At 49.5% G+C, this 18,396-nt stretch overlaps 2 protein-coding genes across 2 annotated transcripts in view; both read left to right on the top strand.

Annotated features, from left to right (window-relative positions):
* The window catches only part of LOC309525796 (uncharacterized protein), a 123,857-nt gene that overhangs the window by 54 nt on the left and 105,407 nt on the right, over positions 1-18,396 (top strand). The gene's annotated exons all lie outside the window — the stretch shown is intronic.
* The window catches only part of LOC309525805 (uncharacterized protein), a 138,125-nt gene that overhangs the window by 34,211 nt on the left and 85,518 nt on the right, over positions 1-18,396 (top strand). The gene's annotated exons all lie outside the window — the stretch shown is intronic.

Raw genomic sequence — 18,396 nt, 5'->3', positions numbered from 1 at the left:
GGTAAGAGGGGAGTACAAAGAGACCCCCCCAGTGGCGTAGAGTGGGTTGTCAGCACCCGGGGCAAGGCAAGTAATTTGCGCCCCCTAACCCTTGGATTTGCGCCCCCTAACCCCCAGATGTTGTGCCCGGTGCGGCCGGCCCCCCCTGCACCCTCCACGCTACGCCACTACCCCCCCAAGGAAAGCGCCCTCCCTGGGGTCGCCCGTCGACAGGGGCCCCGATCCCGGCAACCCAGGGGGGAAGGGGGGACCCAAGACCTGCAGGGCTGGCCTTGCAAGATCTCCTGGGCAGCAGCAGCACCGCCAGACTCCCCTTTCTCTTTCCTGGGGGGCCGAGAGATGCTCAGCTGCCCTGCCCCCCCCCGGGAGGCCTTGGCGGGAAGGGGAATGAGGACCCCAAGCAGGGCTGGGGGTGGGGCTGAGGCCCCCCATTCTCCCTGGGGTCGTGGGGGGCCTGGCTGGGTCCCCAAGAGACCAGCTGAGCTTGTTCTGGGGATGAGCTTTCGTGTGCATGCACACTTCTTCAGATTGGACAGTTTTCTACCTGAAATTTGGGAAACACTTTCTCTTTCCTCGTAATAATATCTCTTTCAAACTGTGAGCCTCTCCCTTCATCTTGTCCAAAGAAGATGATTTGATGGTATTGAAACCAATCCGCCACCACACCTCCCACCTCATCCTGTTTATTCAGTTTTATTTCTTCTTCCGAAAAGTCCAAAAGATCTCTGTAAGTTGCCCATTGCTTCTTCCCTATTCCTTTTTTAAAAAAGCTGTTGCTTTTGTGGGTGGAAGCCAAAGAGGTGCTTTTCTTTCCAGCAGATTATTATATTTATCCCATACTGTAAAAAGGATTTTCTGAATAACCTGATTCATAGAGCTCTTGTGTGTTTTAGTTTTATCCTGCCATAAATAAGCGTGCCAACCAAACATAGTCTTACGACCTTTGTTATAAGGAAAACCTGCTCCTTTCCCCTTATGGGGTATCCAAGAGCCCATATGGTCCTTAAGTGGGTTCCATATAGGTAGGAGAAAATAACAGAGGCCAAGCAGAGAATATGGAGAAGCAAAGTGGCTAGTAAGCGTGATTTTTATTGCAACAGTGCCCCCCCTCACCACAACCAGGAGGGAGGTATGCAGGGCCTTATATAGTCTTTTGAAATTGCCCACCCAAGACCACCCCCCCCCCCCAATATCATACAGAAGGAGACTGTCTACAGCAGGAATATATCACAGGAGGCGGTCTACAGCAGAAAACCTGTCCTCAAGGATACCTGTTAATGGTCACTGACTGCATTACCTGGGCAGCCTGGGCATTCTTTTGTCATGGTAAATACTTTAGTTCCTGAATCCAGGTCAGAGGCTCACCCTGTTCATCCCTCCTTAAGGCAGTATTTGTAAGCACAAAGACAATGGGAAGGCTTCCATTTGCCTTCTTTACTGCAGAGGAATATTTGAATACATTTCTGAGCACAATTCAAAGTGTTGGTGCTCCCTTGGACAAAACAAAGACACCAACCAGTTATAACTTGGAGCAAAACAGCAGCCTGTAGGCTTGGCCTTTATTGAACTGTTGCAACAGGGTGTTCCCCTCATTTGCAAGAGAGAGGAAAGACAAAGAAAAATGGTGTGCAAAGTCTTATAAAGACTTTTGAAATTGCCACCCTCTAGGTCAAGCCCACCCCCAGAAACATCACACCTTCATCACAGAAAGGAGGGGTTGAGGGAGGAGTTGTGGTGGTAACCTGAGTGTCCTGTCACCTGGCAGGTTCCTCCTTTCCCCCTGCCCATGAGTCACTTCCAGGAGACAAAGGGGAGTTGGCAGTTTCCTGCCCCCAGAGGGAAGATCTGATCATTGTCCTTTGTTTCAGTCGGTGCTGAATCCACTCCCATATGCAAGTTCTTTGTGATCTTGATGGTCTTCTGTCTGGGATCATCAGGGTTGACATAGCAACTGGGCAGGGCTCCTGTGGATGTGCTGGGATGGTGAAGGGATTATGGCTGACCAGAACCAAGCCACCCCCCTTTGATAGTCCTTGTCATATGGAGTAAAATAAAAATGGAACACTGCAAATCCGATGTATGGTTGATTTTTCTATGAATTTATAACAGAAGTGTGGCGTATGTAGTGCGTGAGTGTGAATGTGTGTGAAGTTTGTACAAACTGAATGATTGGGGGGGGTTCCTGCTACAGTGCTGACCTTTCAAGCCCTAAACGGCCTCAGTCCTGTATACCTGAAGGAGCGTCTCCACCTCCATCGTTCAACCTGGACACTGAGATCCAGCGCCGAGGGCCTTCTGGCGGTTCCCTCATTGCGAGAAGTGAGGTTACAGAGGACCAGACAGAGGGCCTTCTGGGTAGTTGCGCTTGCCCTGTGGAACGCCCTCCTATCAGATGTCAAGGAAATAAGCAGCTATCTTATTTTTAAAAGACATCTGAAGGCAGCTCTGTTTAGGGAAGCTGTTAATATTTAATGCTTTACTGTTTTTGACACTCAATTGGGAGCCACCCAGAGTGGCTGGGGAAACTCAGCCTGATGGGCAGGGTATAAATAATAAAATATTATTACTATTATTATCACCACTATTATTATTATTATTATTATTATTATTATTATTATTATTTATTAGGCAGCCAGGCTGAATAGTTGCTGGGGCTGGGGAAGGTGGAGGCAGCCCAGAAACTGCATCTGAGAGCCCCTGCACCACTTGAAGGCAGCCAGCCGCTCCTCAGCGGAGCTTCCCGCTGCTGCTCCTACTTGTGTGCAAGGAGGAGTGGAGGCAGGGATCTCTCATCGCAAAGCCTCCACTTCGGAGAGATCTCCGCCCTGCTCTTGAACAGGGGTGCCTTCAGATGTCTTCCAAAAGTTATGTAGTTCTTTCTCTCTTTGACATCTGATATTGGGGGGCGTGTGTTCCACAGGGAGGGTGCCACTACCGAGAAGGCCCTCTGCCTGGTACCCTGTAAATGTGAGGGAACTGCCAGAAGACCCTCGGAAGTGGACCTCAGTGATGATATTTTCTTTTCCTTGTGTTAGATGCATGTTGAAACAAGGTGTGATTGACATGGGCATGTCTGGATCACAGATTTCTGCCCAACACCACTCCTCTTCCGGGACATACCTGTGATGTATTGATGACACTATGATAAATGTGTTGTGGGAACTATTAAAAATTCATGTAATCTTTGTCCTGGACCTTTTCTTTTTTTGCTCTCCTTAGAGATTGAGACCTTTGTTGCACAAATAAATGATCAGCCCTTCTGGCCACTGATTTGCTTCCTCATTGCTTGCCTGCCGTCTCGCGTTTTCTGATCAATCCAGCATCCGCAGCGCTAGACTCCAGCAAAGTTGGAAAGCACTTTAAGGTAGGGCACCCCAAGACTTGTTATTTTCACCTGGAAGGAGTTGGGGAGCTGTCAAAACCAAACCCCAGTTTTCCCCATGTGGCAAGACCACCTGGAATAATTTTATATATCCATATGTATCCATATATCCATGTATCTAACTGGTTTTTAATAGCTAAGGCTTCAAGGCTTCAGCAGAACTAAAATGCTTAGATTTTAGAAATCCAAAGCTGACCTCTGTCCCATTTCTCCCCCAGTGTCTTGCTAACATTTGAAGGAAATAATAAATCTGATGTGCTGGCACTTTCCTCCCTTGGAGACAGCTCCTCAGCGGCTGAGTCGGGGGAACTGGAAAAAATAGTTAACCGCAATGTTCTAGCCAGTAGCGGGGGCGGGGGGTTGTCCATGCTTTCAAAATAAGTTTCTTTTCCTCTTTCTTGCTGTAAATTGGGGGAAAGGGCAGGCTGACGTACCATCTGAGAAAAAAGCAGAAGCAAGGGCATTCTTTACATGGTCAGGGGAAAAGCTTGCGCTCATTGGTTTGATTTTTGCTGCCATATACGATTATGTCAGGTTTCGGCTGTTTGTGCTGCAGTATAAAACCCCACTCCATAAGGATTTCGCTGCCCAGGCTCTGGAAATTATTCCACTGGGTCATTATTGCTCAGCAATAAAATATAACCTTCTTTTTCTCCACTGCTGTGTCTGTCAATTCTTGGACACAACTTGAGTGGGCCACAGGTATTCTAGATATCCTTGCCACACCCATGACACAGAAGTTGCAGAGTCCGGCCAGCTGCTGGATGTGTCCCAACCCATAAAACAGTGTTGGAGAGGCTGCGTCTAAGACCACGTCTTTCCTTTTTGGGGGAGAGAAGATAGTGTTCCCCAGGTGACTGCTCAGTGTCCCAGTGGGGCTGCTTTGGGGGGGAGCACTCTTCTCTGCCCCCCCTCCCTCAAGGCTGGCTCCATCTCTGCCCTTCAAAAAGGATCTTGCAATGCAAACATTGGGGGGAGCCCCCCAGCCCTTCTCCCACCCTTCTGATCCACGGGGAGGGGAGCCCTTCTCAATCTTCCTCTCCCTCCCCAAACCTCCCAATCACGTGGCCCCTCTTCCTCCTCCTCTCCAGGCCTCTTCTCTTCCGAAAATGAGGGAGGAGACCCTTCCCCTCTACCCTGCCTCTCTCTTAAACAACTTCTTTCCTCTCTGGGAAGCGGAGCTCAGTGACCAAGGGAGAGGAATGTGGGGCAAAAAGGGATTCTTCCCTGTCCCAGGAAACATCATTTCCCTTCCCTCCAAACAAGCTCTTTCAGTTCTTTCCTGTCCATCTTGGGTGGCACTGCACGGCATAGCTCATAGCTTCTCTGAGTTATTCAAGCCCCTTTGCCACGGCAAGGCAGTGATCCATGAAGGGGACAATGGGTATTATTCACCTTTAATACTCACCTTTTTCAGTGTCACACATATTTTTATCTTGTGATCTTCAGGTAAGAGAGGTATAGAAATGTACCGTATTTTTCGCCCTATAAGACGCACCGTCCCATAAGGCGCACCTAGTTTTTTTGGAGGGGAAATAAAGGGGGAAAAATTAATTCCCCCCCAGGCGCGGGGCTGGGTCGGGGGAAGCCCGAGTTTCCCCCAGCCCCAGCCCCCAAACAGGCAGCTCTCTGCAAGCCGTGGGAGCCCAGCGCTGGCTCCCGCTGCTTGCGGAGAGGTCCACGAAGCCTGGACGTGCTGAGCTCAACGCGCGCAGGCTTCAGCATGCCGGCAACAGCATGCAGGATGCGCACCGACCCCTCTCGCTCTCCAGGCTTCAGCGAAAGCTTGCATTGGCCCATAGGACGCACACACATTTCCCCATCATTTTTCGAGGGGGAAAAGTGCGTCCTATAGGGCGAAAAATACGGTAATAAATAATTCCCAGTTGGAGCAGAGCTAGAATATCCAGAAGCCCTAGGTCACGCACGGCAAAGGAGAAAGAACAGTGAGAGAGGCATGGACAGGGAATCTCCACTAAGATAAGCCAGTGTCAGGAGGCAGGTGCGAGACCCGGTGGCATATAATTATTATAAATAATAATAGGGGTGGGTGTCTCAATCTGGCCTTCCCAGCGGTCAGGCTCCAGCTGCTTTCCTTCTGCATCTCCAGCTCTCTCCATTCAAGAATGCAAGGCTGAGAGATGGAGGTCCAACCCCAAGAACATTCTCCAACTGAGCGCTCCTTCAACCGACCACAAGCACCAAGCCTTGTCACTAGACTTATATATGGGTCCCCAGAACTGGTCACTATGCACCACCTGAGGCCAAAGGGACTGTACAGGTGATGAATAAAGATCTAGAGGTCAAAGGGGACAAAATGTGGCCCAAGGGGTGGAGGACTATAGTGCAGAGGATGAAGAACTTCATGATGAACTTAGGACCCTGATGAATCTTGGCCAGGTTCATGGAACATAGAGCAGCTCCCTTTCCTGTGAGAAACCACTTTTTATAAAACGTAAAGCCCACAGTTCAACCGTATTCTAAGATAATGCTGCTTCATTAACAATAATTAAGGGTTATAAAAGGCTGATGGTGCATGACCATTATTTTACATTATTTCATTTGCCTTTCCTAAAAATTTGGAACATATGGAGGACTGGAGAGATTGTACAAGACGTTAAAATAAGAGCAGGTGCTAATTGATGTGTGTAATAGTCCTTTGTTCTCTTCCTAGAAAACAAAAAGGATTTTCTCCCCACCCCATCGAAAGAAGACAATGGAGAAGGCAATCAGAATTCTGGAGGGCCATGTCTAATGGGAATAATGAAGAAAACCTTTAAATAAATGGAGTGTGAAAATAGAACATAAACAATTTGAAAGTATGGAGTGTGGAAGGAGCTTCACTGACAGCGGAAACCTTAGAAAAGACCAATGGAGTCACACAGGGGAGAAATCATTTAAATGTATGGAGTGTGGAAAGAGCTTCAGTAGGAGTGGACACCTTAGAATTCATCAATGGACTCACACAGGGGAGAAACCATTTAAATGCATGGAGTGTGCAAAGAGCTTCACTGACAGTGGAAACCTTAGAATTCATCAACGGACTCACACGGGGGAGAAACCATTTAAATGCATGGACTGTGGAAAGAGCTTCACTGATAGTGGACACCTTAGAATTCATCTACGGACTCACACGGGGGAGAAACCATTTAAATGCATGGAGTGTGGAAAGAGCTTCACTAATAGTGGACACCTTAGAATTCATCAACGGACTCACACTGGGGAGAAACCATTTAAATGTATGGAGTGTGGAAGGAGCTTCACTGATAGTGGAAACCTTAGAATTCATCAACGGACTCACACAGGGGAGAAACCATTTAAATGCATGGAGTGTGCAAAGAGCTTCACTGACAGTGGAAACCTTAGAAGACACCAACGGAGTCACACAGGGGAGAAACCATTTCAGTGCATGGAGTGTGGAAAGAGCTTCAGTAGGAGTGGACACCTTAGAATTCATCTACGGACTCACACGGGGGAGAAACCATTTAAATGCATGGAGTGTGGAAAGAGCTTCACTGATAGTGGACACCTTAGAATTCATCTACGGACTCACACGGGGGAGAAACCATTTAAATGCATGGAGTGTGGAAAGAGCTTCACTAATAGTGGACACCTTAGAATTCATCAACGGACTCACACTGGGGAGAAGCCATTTAAATGTATGGAGTGTGGAAGGAGCTTCACTGATTGTGGAAACCTTAGAATTCATCAACGGACTCACACAGGGGAGAAACCATTTAAATGCATGGAGTGTGGAAAGAGCTTCACTACTAGCGGAAGCCTTAGAATTCATCTACGGACTCACATGGGGGAGAAACCATTTAAATGCATGGAGTGTGGAAAGAGCTTCAGTCAGAGTGGACACCTTAGAATTCATCTACGTGCTCACATGGGGGAGAAACCATTTAAATGCATGGAGTGTGGAAAGAGCTTCAGTGGGAGTGGAGACCTTAGAAAACATCAACGGACTCACACAGGGGAGAAACCATTTAAATGTATGGAGTGTGGAAAGACCTTCAGTCGGAGTGGAGACCTTAGAATTCATCAACGGACTCACACAGGGGAGAAACCATTTAAATGCATGGAGTGTGGAAAGAGCTTCACTGGTAGTGGAAACCTTAGAATTCATCAACGGACTCACACAGGGGAAAAGCCATTTCAGTGCATGGAGTGTGGAAAGAGCTTCACTAATAGTGGACACCTTAGAATTCATCAACGGACTCACACTGGGGAGAAACCATTTAAATGCATGGAGTGTGGAAGGAGCTTCACTGATAGTGGAAACCTTAGAATTCATCAACGGACTCACACAGGGGAGAAGCCATTTCAGTGCATGGAGTGTGGAAAGAGCTTCACTAATAGTGGACACCTTAGAATTCATCAACGGACTCACACTGGGGAGAAACCATTTGAATGCATGGAGTGTGGAAAGAGCTTCAGTGGGAGTGGACACCTTAGAATTCATCAACGGACTCACACAGGGGAGAAACCATTTAATTGCATGGAGTGTGGAAAGAGCTTCAGTGGGAGTGGAGACCTTAGAAAACATCAACGGACTCACACAGGGGAGAAACCATTTAAATGCTCCGAGTGTGGAAAGAGCTTCAATCGCAGTGGAACACTTAGAAACCATCAACGGACTCACACAGGGGAGAAACCATTTCAATGCATGGAATATGGAAGGAGCTTCAGTACAAGTGGAGTTCTTACAAAACATCAACAAACTCATACAGGGGAGTAACAATATAAGTCCTAGGGAAATGGGCAGAGGTTCAGTTGTAGTGGAAGTCTTACAAACGATCAAAAGACTCCGAGGGGTAAGAGTTGTAATAGTGGTGACACCCACAGGCCATCAATTAACTCAAAGAAGAGAAAGCGTTTAACTAGAAGGAGTATGGATCCTGCTTTGGTTATTATGCAACGCTTTTTAGAGAGTAGAACCTTTTTCTCTCCAAGTTGACACTTTCTTTCACATCAATAGTAGGAAATCAGTCTTAATTGCAGGCAGCGTGTGTGAGCTTCTGTTGTTTGTAACGTGGTCTAGACATTTATTTAAAGGAAAGGAAGGGAACATTTCACAATAGTAAGCCTAATCTAATATTTAATGTGAATCTGTAGTGTTGCTGCTGAAAGAGGGCGGACTGAGAGTGAGCTGGTGTTGGTGTTTGGTGGAGGGAGCTGGAAATGTTTGTATCTGGGAATAGAGAGTTTCTCAAAGTGGAGCTGAGACTGGTGTTCTTGCATGAGGAGGGAAGGGGGCACAGGGAAGAAGGGGCCATAGCAGAGCATCTCAAAGCAATGTGCTGGGGGGCGGGAGCCATGGTGACACAAGTGTGTGTAGAATGCTATTCCCATAATGACGCAGGCGAGAAACCGTAAGGATGAGTATAATGGGGAAGGAGGTTCAGGCAGGTCCCCAACCCAGAGTGCTAAGGGTCAGCTTCCTCCAAATCCACCAGCTGCCCCAAGGCAGGAGCCACCTCTGGGCCTGAGGGTGGAAAGCCTCCCTCCACCTTTGCAACTGGACATGATCCGAGGGCAGTGATGGCGAACCTTTTAGAGATGGAGTACCCAAACTGCAACGCAAAACCCACTTATTTATCACAAAGTGCCAACTACTGCAATGCGCTCTTTGTGGGGCTACCTTTGAAGGTGACCCGGAAACTACAACTAATGCAGAATGTGGCAGCTGCACTGGTGACTGGGAGCGGCCGCCGAGACCACAGAACACCGGTCTTGAAAGGCCTAAATTGGCTCCCAGTACGTTTCCAAGCACAATTCAAAGCATTGGTGCTGACCTTGAAAGCCCTAAATGGCCTCGGTCCAGTATACCTGAAGGAGCATCTCCACCCTCATCGTTCTGTCCAGACACTGAGGTCCAGCGCCAAGGGCCTTCTGGCAGTTGTCTCCCTGCGAGAAGCCCAGTTACAGGGAACCAGGCAGAGGGCCTTCTTGGTGGTGGCACCCGCCCTGTGGAACACCCTCCCACCAGATCTCAAAGAGAACAACTACCACCAGACTTTTAGAAGACATCTGAAAGCAGCCCTGTTTAGGGAAGCTTTTAATGTTTGATGCATTATTGTAATTTAATATTTTGTTGGAAGCCGCCCAAAGTGGCCCAGCCAGATGGGCAGGGTATAAATAATAAATTATTATTATTACTATAACGCGGCAATTCTACCTGTATATTCAATTTTTTCCTGTTTGTTTCACATTTCTTCTCTATGACTACTGTTGTAATAAATAATCCTTCATAAAAGTTATTTCCTTACATTCTTCATTAAATTGTCTTTCCATTGATCTGTAATGTTATGGTATAACTGAGTGCTTTTTTTCCTTAAAAAAATGCTTAGGGGGTACTTGTTCCGTTCGCAAAGTAAAGGAAGGATGGAACTCTGATTAATAAGAATACACACAGAGGCTTGAACCAGCAAGACTCTGGGAAGGGTGCGTATAATCATCTCTCTGTGCTTGTCCGATTCCCACAGCCCCCGCCCCAGGCCGGTTTATTCACAAAAGAACTTTTTACAGTGTGTTCGTAAGAACTAATCAGATTTCTTCTGAGCATTTCCACAAACCCACGTGGGGAGAAAGTTAAACTACTAAAACTAATTAAGCACAAATATTTCTGGGGTAAACAAAGAAGAGCATTTAGCAACCCCGGAGGTCATAAACAAGCAATACACATGATAAGGAGGATGACCAGGAGGACAGCGGATCATTATCACCTTCATGTGAGATCTGTTTCCTGGCCCTAAGATTAAGATCCTAAGATTACTGTCAGGGAACTGACATCGGAGGAAAGGGAAGTGGTAAGGCTCCCAGAGACTGGGAGAGAGTCAACAGCCAAAGCAGGGACCAGCAGGGGGAGCGCGGGGTCTCTGGAGGAGGATCTCAGTAATGCTGAGAGAGACGCAGCAGCCCAGGCAGGAAGCAGCAGGGGAGAGAAAGGGGTGAGAGACACTTCGAGCGAAAATAGCGGGGAGGTGTCAGAAGCAACTGCAGGGAGACCCATGCTTCGCCGGAAGCTGCCACGTCGTGAGTCCAGGAGACGCGTTTCCGTTAAGGAACTTCTTTGCTGGAAGCGCTTCCGCAGACAGCCACTGTCAGACTCTACTAGTGACTAGAGCAGACATGTCTGAGGAGCTCTGTCACACACACAGGTTTGTGGGGTCGCACAAACTCTGAAGGGGCACAATTTTAAGCACAAGCAGCTAACCATCCCCTGACAGCAGTCTGACAGTCTCTGTACGCTGCCTGTGCAGGAGAAAGCATCATGAGCAACCCAGTCGGAACCGGAGACGCAGGGGTTGGAGCTGGTCCAAGCTTGGAAGAAAGGTATCAAGCTCTGGAGGTCCAACTTGCGCTGCAGACGGCGAGGCTCGAGGAGAGAAGGGCTCAGGATGCTGACAAAAAGGGGAGAACCACTCAGTTCCCCAGAAAGGTACCAGGATTGGTGCAGAAGTTTGGGGGGGACCCCAAGGATTACCATGCCTTTAGGACTGAGATGCAATATGCTCTGAATGTGCAGTTTGATGAGTTCCCTGATGAGGAATCGTGAGTTGCGTTCGTAATTGGGCATCTTGAGAAGGGGGCGCGGGACTGGGTTCGACCCCTGATGGCAACGCACAACGATATCCTAAAGGACACTATGAAATTCTTTCGTGCAATGGATATCATGTTTTCCAGCGATATTGAGGAAGGGGTGGTGCACAGACAGCTAATGGCTTGCAAGCAGGGAAGCAGATCTGTCCGTGAGTACTGGACTGAATTTACCATGCTGATTCACAGATTGGGGTGGGATTTATCGGCAGCACCCATTCAGATGCTATTTGAAGAAGGTCTTTCTTCAGCTGTGAAAGACGAGCTGGCCAGGAGCCCCAGGGCGGTGTCTATGGATCAGCTGACCAAATCTGCGCTGACCATTGGAGCGCGCCAGGAGGCAAGAGCCATGGAGAGGCGGGAAGGGAGAGGGGAACGTTGGAAGGAGTTACGCATTCCAGACATTCCTGAGCCAGCTTTCCCGCCGGCAGAGCCGATGGAAATCGGAACAGCCCCCGCGCGCGCATTTTCAAAGCCCAGTGAGGGGGCGAAGAAGGAGGGAAAGGGAGCCCAGAAATGCTATCTCTGCCAACAGCCAGGTCACTTTGCCAGAGTCTGCCCCCAGAGGAAGGAATGGCAAGGGATGGTGGGAGCTGTTGAGGGGGAAGAGCAGGGAGAAACGGAGCAGGTAAAAGCCAACGCCTGGTTGCCAGCAGGGCACTGCAGCCAGGCCAAAGAGCAGTGAAAGTGCCCCTTCCCCAAGTGCCAGTGCCAGAAGCTCCTCGACCTGCTCTAGTGATTGAAGTGTCGCTAGAGCTGCAAAATGGACACCCCCTAAAAATAAAGGCGCTGTTGGACTCAGGCAGCTCCTGCAATTTCATGAGCAAGGAGTTTGCTGCTGAGCACCAGATACAGACTATCCCTTTAAGCCACCCCCTGCAGGTGACCACGATCGATGGCAGGGAACTGTTGGGAGGAGGCATCAGCTTGCAGACCGTCCCAATGATAATGAGGGTGGCAAGGCACACAGAACTGATAGCGTTTAATGTGGCCACCTTGGGAGGCGCTCCCATTATTTTGGGAATGAGCTGGCTAGCCCTACATGATCCGCTGGTGGGCTGGCATCAAAGAGTGGTTTCCTTCGGTTCAGCACATTGCTTAGAACACTGCAGGGCGGAAAAGGGGTCAGCAGGGGCCCAAGCCACCCTAGCAGGGACGGAAGTAATGGAGAAGGGGAAGGTGCCACCACAGTATGCTGATCTCAGCGACGTGTTCAGCGAGAAGGAAGCGGACCAACTACCCCCGCATAGGCCCTTTGATTGCCAGATCAATTTACTCCCTGGAGCACAGCTTCCTGTAGGCAAGTTGTATGCCATGTCAGATAGGGAGATGCAGGAGTTGCGAGCGTTCATTGACAAGAACCTGAAGAGAGGCTTCATCAGAGAGTCCAAGGCAGCGGGGGGTAGCCCAGTGTTTTTTGTGGATAAAAAAAACACGGACAAGCCGAGGCTGGTATGTGACTTTCGGGCCCTAAATGCAGTGACAGAGCCGGCGGCTTTTCCTATGCCCAGGATTGATGACATTTTGACCAGGGTGCGAAAAGGAAAGATTTTTACAAAGCTGGACCTAAGGGGGGCGTACAACCTGATACGTATAAGGAAAGGGGATGAATGGAAGACCACCATGTTCACCCCTTTGGGGGCATTTGAATACCTCGTTATGCCTTTTGGATTACAAACAGGCTCCGCGTGTTTTCAAGCCTTTATGAACCATGTACTGGGGCCTTTGCTCTACAAGAATTGCGTGGCCTTCTTAGATGACGTGTTGGTGTATTCGGAGAATGAGGAGCAACATGTGAGAGACGTCAGAGAAGTGTTGAGCAGGCTGCAAGCCAACAGACTGTGGGTGAAACTGGAGAAGTGTCAGTTTCATACCAAGGAGGTGGAATTCCTGGGGTACCGCTTGTCAGACAAGGGGTTGGCCATGGACCCCGGCAAGGTTCAAGCGGTGCTGGAATGGAAAACACCCAAGACCAAGAAGGATGTGCAGAGGTTCCTAGGGTTTGGAAACTTTTATCGTAAGTTCATCCGAAACTTCGCCCACCTGACGGCGCCCATCACGGACTGTCTCAGCAGCAAAAAGAAGTTTGTTTGGACGGGGGAGGCGGAGCGAGCGTTTGAGGAACTGAAAAGGGCCTTCGCCTCTGACGAACAACTTCTACATGTGGATTTACAAAAAAAGCTGAGGGTCGAAACAGACGCTTCTGACAGAGCCATAGGGGCGGTGCTGCTTCTGCAGCCGGGGAAGGAGGGGTCAGAGTGGCGACCGTGTGCCTTCTTTTCGCGAAAGCTGAACAAATCTGAGAGAAACTACACGGTGTACGACCGGGAACTTCTTGCGATTTATGAGGCCTTCCGGAGATGGAGGCACCTACTAATTGGTGCACAACAGAAGGTGCAAGTGTGCACGGACCATAAGAATCTAGAGTATTGGAGAACGGCGCGAGTGCTCAACCAAAGGCAGTTGAGATGGGCCCAGGAGTTCTCCAAATTTAACTTTGAGATTTGTTACGTACCAGGCCCGGAGAACGTTAGGGCGGACGCTCTCTCACGCAAACCTGAATATTTGGAGGGAGAGGGTGCACCCGAAGAGACTCATGTCATTCCCGAGGACCGCTGGGTGTGTGGGGCGGCTTTGGTGGGGCAAAGGGAACTGGTAGAGGGAACGGTGCAGGATGAATACGCCCAGGACAAACTCAGGGGTCTCAGGAGGGAGGGAGACAAACCCGGGGGTTTTGAGGAGAGAAACGGGGCGTTGTACTACAAGGGAGCGTTATACATACCTGAAGGGGAATTGAGGGAAAAGGTACTCAAGCAACTGCACGATAGCCCCACAGCAGGGCATTTTGGGCAACACAAAACCATGTGGCTGGTTACCAGGGAATTCTGGTGGCCCAAGGTCAGGGAAGATGTGCGTGAATATGTGAGAGGGTGTGACCGATGTCAACGAGCCAAGGGGGAGAGGCGGGCACCGGCAGGTTTATTAGAACCACTACCCACGCCGGAAAGACCATGGGAGGCAGTGGCAATAGATTTCATGACTGATCTGCCCAGGTCCAAAGGGAAGACAGCCATTATGGTTGTGGTAGACCTGTTAACCAAGATGGCCCACTTTATAGCCTGCTCACATGCGGTCACAGCAGAAGAAACCGCCAAATTGTTTGTGGAAAATGTGTTTAGGTTGCATGGTGCCCCCTTGAGGGTGGTTTCGGACCGAGGGAAACAATTTACTTCCAGGTTCTGGAGGAAGCTCATGAGCTTATTGCATGTAGAGGTGAATTTTTCCACTGCCCGTCATCCAGAAACCAATGGGCAGGCGGAAAGAGCTAATGGTGTCCTCCAGCAATATTTGAGGTGTTATGTGAATGACAGAGAGAATGATTGGGTGGAGAAGCTGGCGTTGGCAGAATTTGCCTATAACAATGCAGAGAACGTGTCCACGGGGATGAGCCCTTTTTTGGCCAATCACGGGTGTCATCCCCGAGCCTTCCCAGGGGGGGAGGGGGAGAACTGGAGCGTTCCTGCCGCAGAACAGTTCGTTGAAGAAATGGAAGCGATCCATCGCCAGCTCCAACTTAATTTAAACAGGGCGAAGGAGGAATATAAGAGGCAGGCAGACAAAACCAGAAGGGAAGGGGAAAGTATTAGGGTGGGGGACCAGGTGTGGCTGTCCACCCAAGGGTTACCGTTTAAAGGAGGTTGTAAGAAGTTAAGACCCAAAAGACTGGGCCCATTTGAAGTCACGCAACAGGTCAACCCAGTGGCTTTCAGACTCCGGTTACCGAACCACATGAAGTTGCACCCAGTGTTCCACAGATCATTGCTGTCACCGTATATAGGGGACAGAGAGGGGAGGGTCAATAGGGGACCAGCTATGGAGGAAAAAGAACACAGCTACCATGTAGCGGAGATTCTCGATTCCAGGTGGAGGGGAGATCAAGTAGAGTATTTGGTAATGTGGGAAGGGGAGCCGGAGTCGGAAAACACCTGGGTCAGGGCAGAGGATGTAGATGACGAGGTTTTGATTGAAACTTTTCATCAGAGATTCCCTAGAAAACCCCAGCCAGTGGCGAGGTTCCGGAGGGAATACTTCGCCACCACCGACGAAGAAGAAGAGTTGGAGGGGTTCGCTGATTCCGAGGTGGAGGAGGATTCAGCGAGTCGGAACGAAGACAGATGGAGGGAATTGTTCGAGACGTCAGAAGATGAAGAGGATTCTTTTAGGGGTTTCAGCTCCTCACCGCCTAGAGGAGAGAGTAGGGGCGGGGGAGAGGGGGGCCCTGGAGGGGAGGTGGATGTCAGGGAACTGACATCGGAGGAAAGGGAAGTGGTAAGGCTCCCAGAGACTGGGAGAGAGTCAACAGCCAAAGCAGGGACCAGCAGGGGGAGCGCGGGGTCTCTGGAGGAGGATCTCAGTAATGCTGAGAGAGACGCAGCAGCCCAGGCAGGAAGCAGCAGGGGAGAGAAAGGGGTGAGAGACACTTCGAGCGAAAATAGCGGGGAGGTGTCAGAAGCAACTGCAGGGAGACCCATGCTTCGCCGGAAGCTGCCACGTCGTGAGTCCAGGAGACGCGTTTCCGTTAAGGAACTTCTTTGCTGGAAGCGCTTCCGCAGACAGCCACTGTCAGACTCTACTAGTGACTAGAGCAGACATGTCTGAGGAGCTCTGTCACACACAGAGGTTTGTGGGGTCGCACAAACTCTGAAGGGGCACAATTTTAAGCACAAGCAGCTAACCATCCCCTGACAATTACCATATAGAAACCTACTTCAAAGAAACTTGCCCACTATCTCTATGGCCCAGGATGCCTGCCTGGCGAAGCAAGAAGCAACTGGGCTGTGTACGTGACAGGAGAAATGGGCAACAGGGAAAATGGCATGAAAAGGACATGAATGTAGAATCTTATGGGATTTAATCAGAAATTATCGTCAATATATCAAACCCAGTCAACACAATGTCTTCATTGTGGACACGATGGCTTGATGTACATTTTATAATTCCTCATGGTAATCCCAGCTGATCCCTACAGTACTCTCATTTTGACTCAAGAAAATCACCACCGGGGGAGGGAATAAATACAGTTGTAATTGGAGAAAATAAATACAGTGGTACCTCAGTTTTCAAACAGCTTAGTTCTCAAACTGCTTGCAACCTGAACTCTTCAAACCCAGAAACGAGTGTTCCAGTTTTGGAACTTTTTTTGGAAGCCGAACATGCTCTGTTCTGAGTATAACTTCCGTTTTGAGTGCCATACTTCTGTTTTCCTTGTGAGGGAAGGCGGGCCGGGCGGCAAGTAGGAATGGGATGGGGCTGCTCCGCTAGGCAGCGTTGCTGCTTGCACGGGAAGAGGAGCTGGATGGGGGCTGCTGAGCTGGGGAGGGACAGGCTCCGTCACCCTTTCCGTTGAGGGCTTTGAGGCTGCACTCCCCTCAAGGGAGAATTTGAAAGGAGCCCCCCCTCCGCCTCAGATCCCCTGCAGCCCCGTGAAGGCAGCCAGGCTGAATAGTTGCTGGGGTTGGGGCAGGTGGAGGCAGCCCGGAAGCTGCATCTGAGAGCCCCTGCACCACTTCAAGGCAGCCAGCCGCTCCTCAGCGAAGCTTCCCGCTGCTGCTCCTACTTGTGTGCAAGGAGGAGTGGAGGCAGGGATCTCTCAGCGCAAAGCCTCCACTTCTGAGAGATCTCCGCCCTGCTCCTGAACAGGGCTGCCTTCAGAGGTCTTCCAAAAGGTATGGAATTCTTTCTCTCTTTGACATCTGATATTGGGGGGGGGGGTGTTCCACAGGGAGGGTGCCACTACCGAGAAGGCCCTCTGCCTGGTACCCTGTAAATGTGAGGGAACTGCCAGAAGACCCTCGGAAGTGGACCTCCGTGATGATGGGGAGATATTTTCTTTTCCTTGTGTTAGATGGATGTTGAAACAAGGTGTGATTGACATGGGCATGTCTGGATCACAGGGCTAGACTCCCAGCATCCGCAGTGCTAGACTCCAGCAAAGTTGGAAAGCTCCGCCGGGGATGCTGCTTCTGTCTTCTCTTGCCAACACAGCCTCCTGCCCTGCCCTGGCACTTGGCTGGAGAAGCCCAACTGGGGCTACTGGGACGACAACTGGGACAGGTAAAGCCAAACATCTTCAGGCCTCTTTGCAGGTGGGCCAAAATCGCTCATTTCCCCCCGAAATATAGACCGGCCCCCAACAAGGTCCGAGGGACAGTGGACTGGCCCCCTGCTGAAAAAGTCTGCTGACCCCTGATCTAGTAGATCCATTGTTGTAACCATATCAAAAAGTATTTGGTATTTTGCTTTCTTCTGAGACACTTTCCCTCAGTGTTCTGTCATAGTCCAGTGATACTACTCCATTAAATTCACCCGTAATAATTATATTTCTGTCATAAACCTCAGACATACTTTCCTCCAATAGTTGGAAGAAATCTCATGCGAAGAGGGGCTCTGAAACTGAAAGTCCCAGTCCCAAATCTTAATCCTGCCACCCTAAGATATTATAAGCAAGCCCCACATTCCTCTTTCCACCTGCAATAGGAAGGTTAGAACAACACTTAATACCCTGCAGGGATCATAAACGCCACAGTTGCTTTGCATTCACAAACGTTATGTGAAATATCAGTCGTGAACAGAATAATTTAAACAAGGAAACCAACAACAGTATTAAAAGAGAGGAAAAACTGGATTAAAAATGACCCAACCACAAGATGAGAAGTCTCCCTACTAAATGAGGGAAGGGGGAGGCATGGGGGGGGGCTTTTGAAGTCTCCCTGCTGGCAAGGGAATTCCAGAGCAAGGGCGCCTCTGTCTGTCTGGAGTCCCTCACCGCCTCATCTCCAGCAGGAAGGGGGGGTTTCCAGACTGGGACCCTTCACTCTTAGGGGGAGGTGCTGGGGCCTGGGCAGCTGGATGGATGGACATCAGCCTGCAGAAATGCTCCCCCCTTCCTTTCACAGGACTGTTGTGGTGTTGCATGTGTGTGACAAGGCAACACTCAAGAAGAGTTCCCACCAACCAACATTACATCATTCCTCCACTGCCCACAAGAGGGCGATCTTTCCTCTACACATGGTAGAATCCTAGAATTGCAGAGTTGGAAGGGACCACGAGGGTCATCTAGTCCAGCCCCCTGCAATGCAGGAATATTTTGCCCAAAGTGGGGCTCAAACCCCCGACCCATAGATTCAGAGTCTCATGCTCTACCGACTGAGCTCTAAAAGGGAGAGTTTCAGTTCAAGCAGAGCTCAGAATAATTAGGGTTGCCATATTTCAAAAAGTAAAAACCAGGACAAGCCCAAAATTGCAGTGCTTTTTTTTTTTAGACAAGGCCCCAAATAAACACCAAAAAAGCCCATGATTTTTTGATTGACTTGTCTTAAATTCAGGACAAAATGCCATCTTTTGGAAATTCC

This window comes from Podarcis vaucheri (genome assembly GCF_965113315.1).
Source record: "Podarcis vaucheri genome assembly, chromosome: 2".
NCBI lineage: Eukaryota > Metazoa > Chordata > Lepidosauria > Squamata > Lacertidae > Podarcis > Podarcis vaucheri.
The sequence above is the reverse complement of the archived record's forward strand: the minus strand, read 5'-3'. Positions and strand labels throughout refer to the sequence as shown.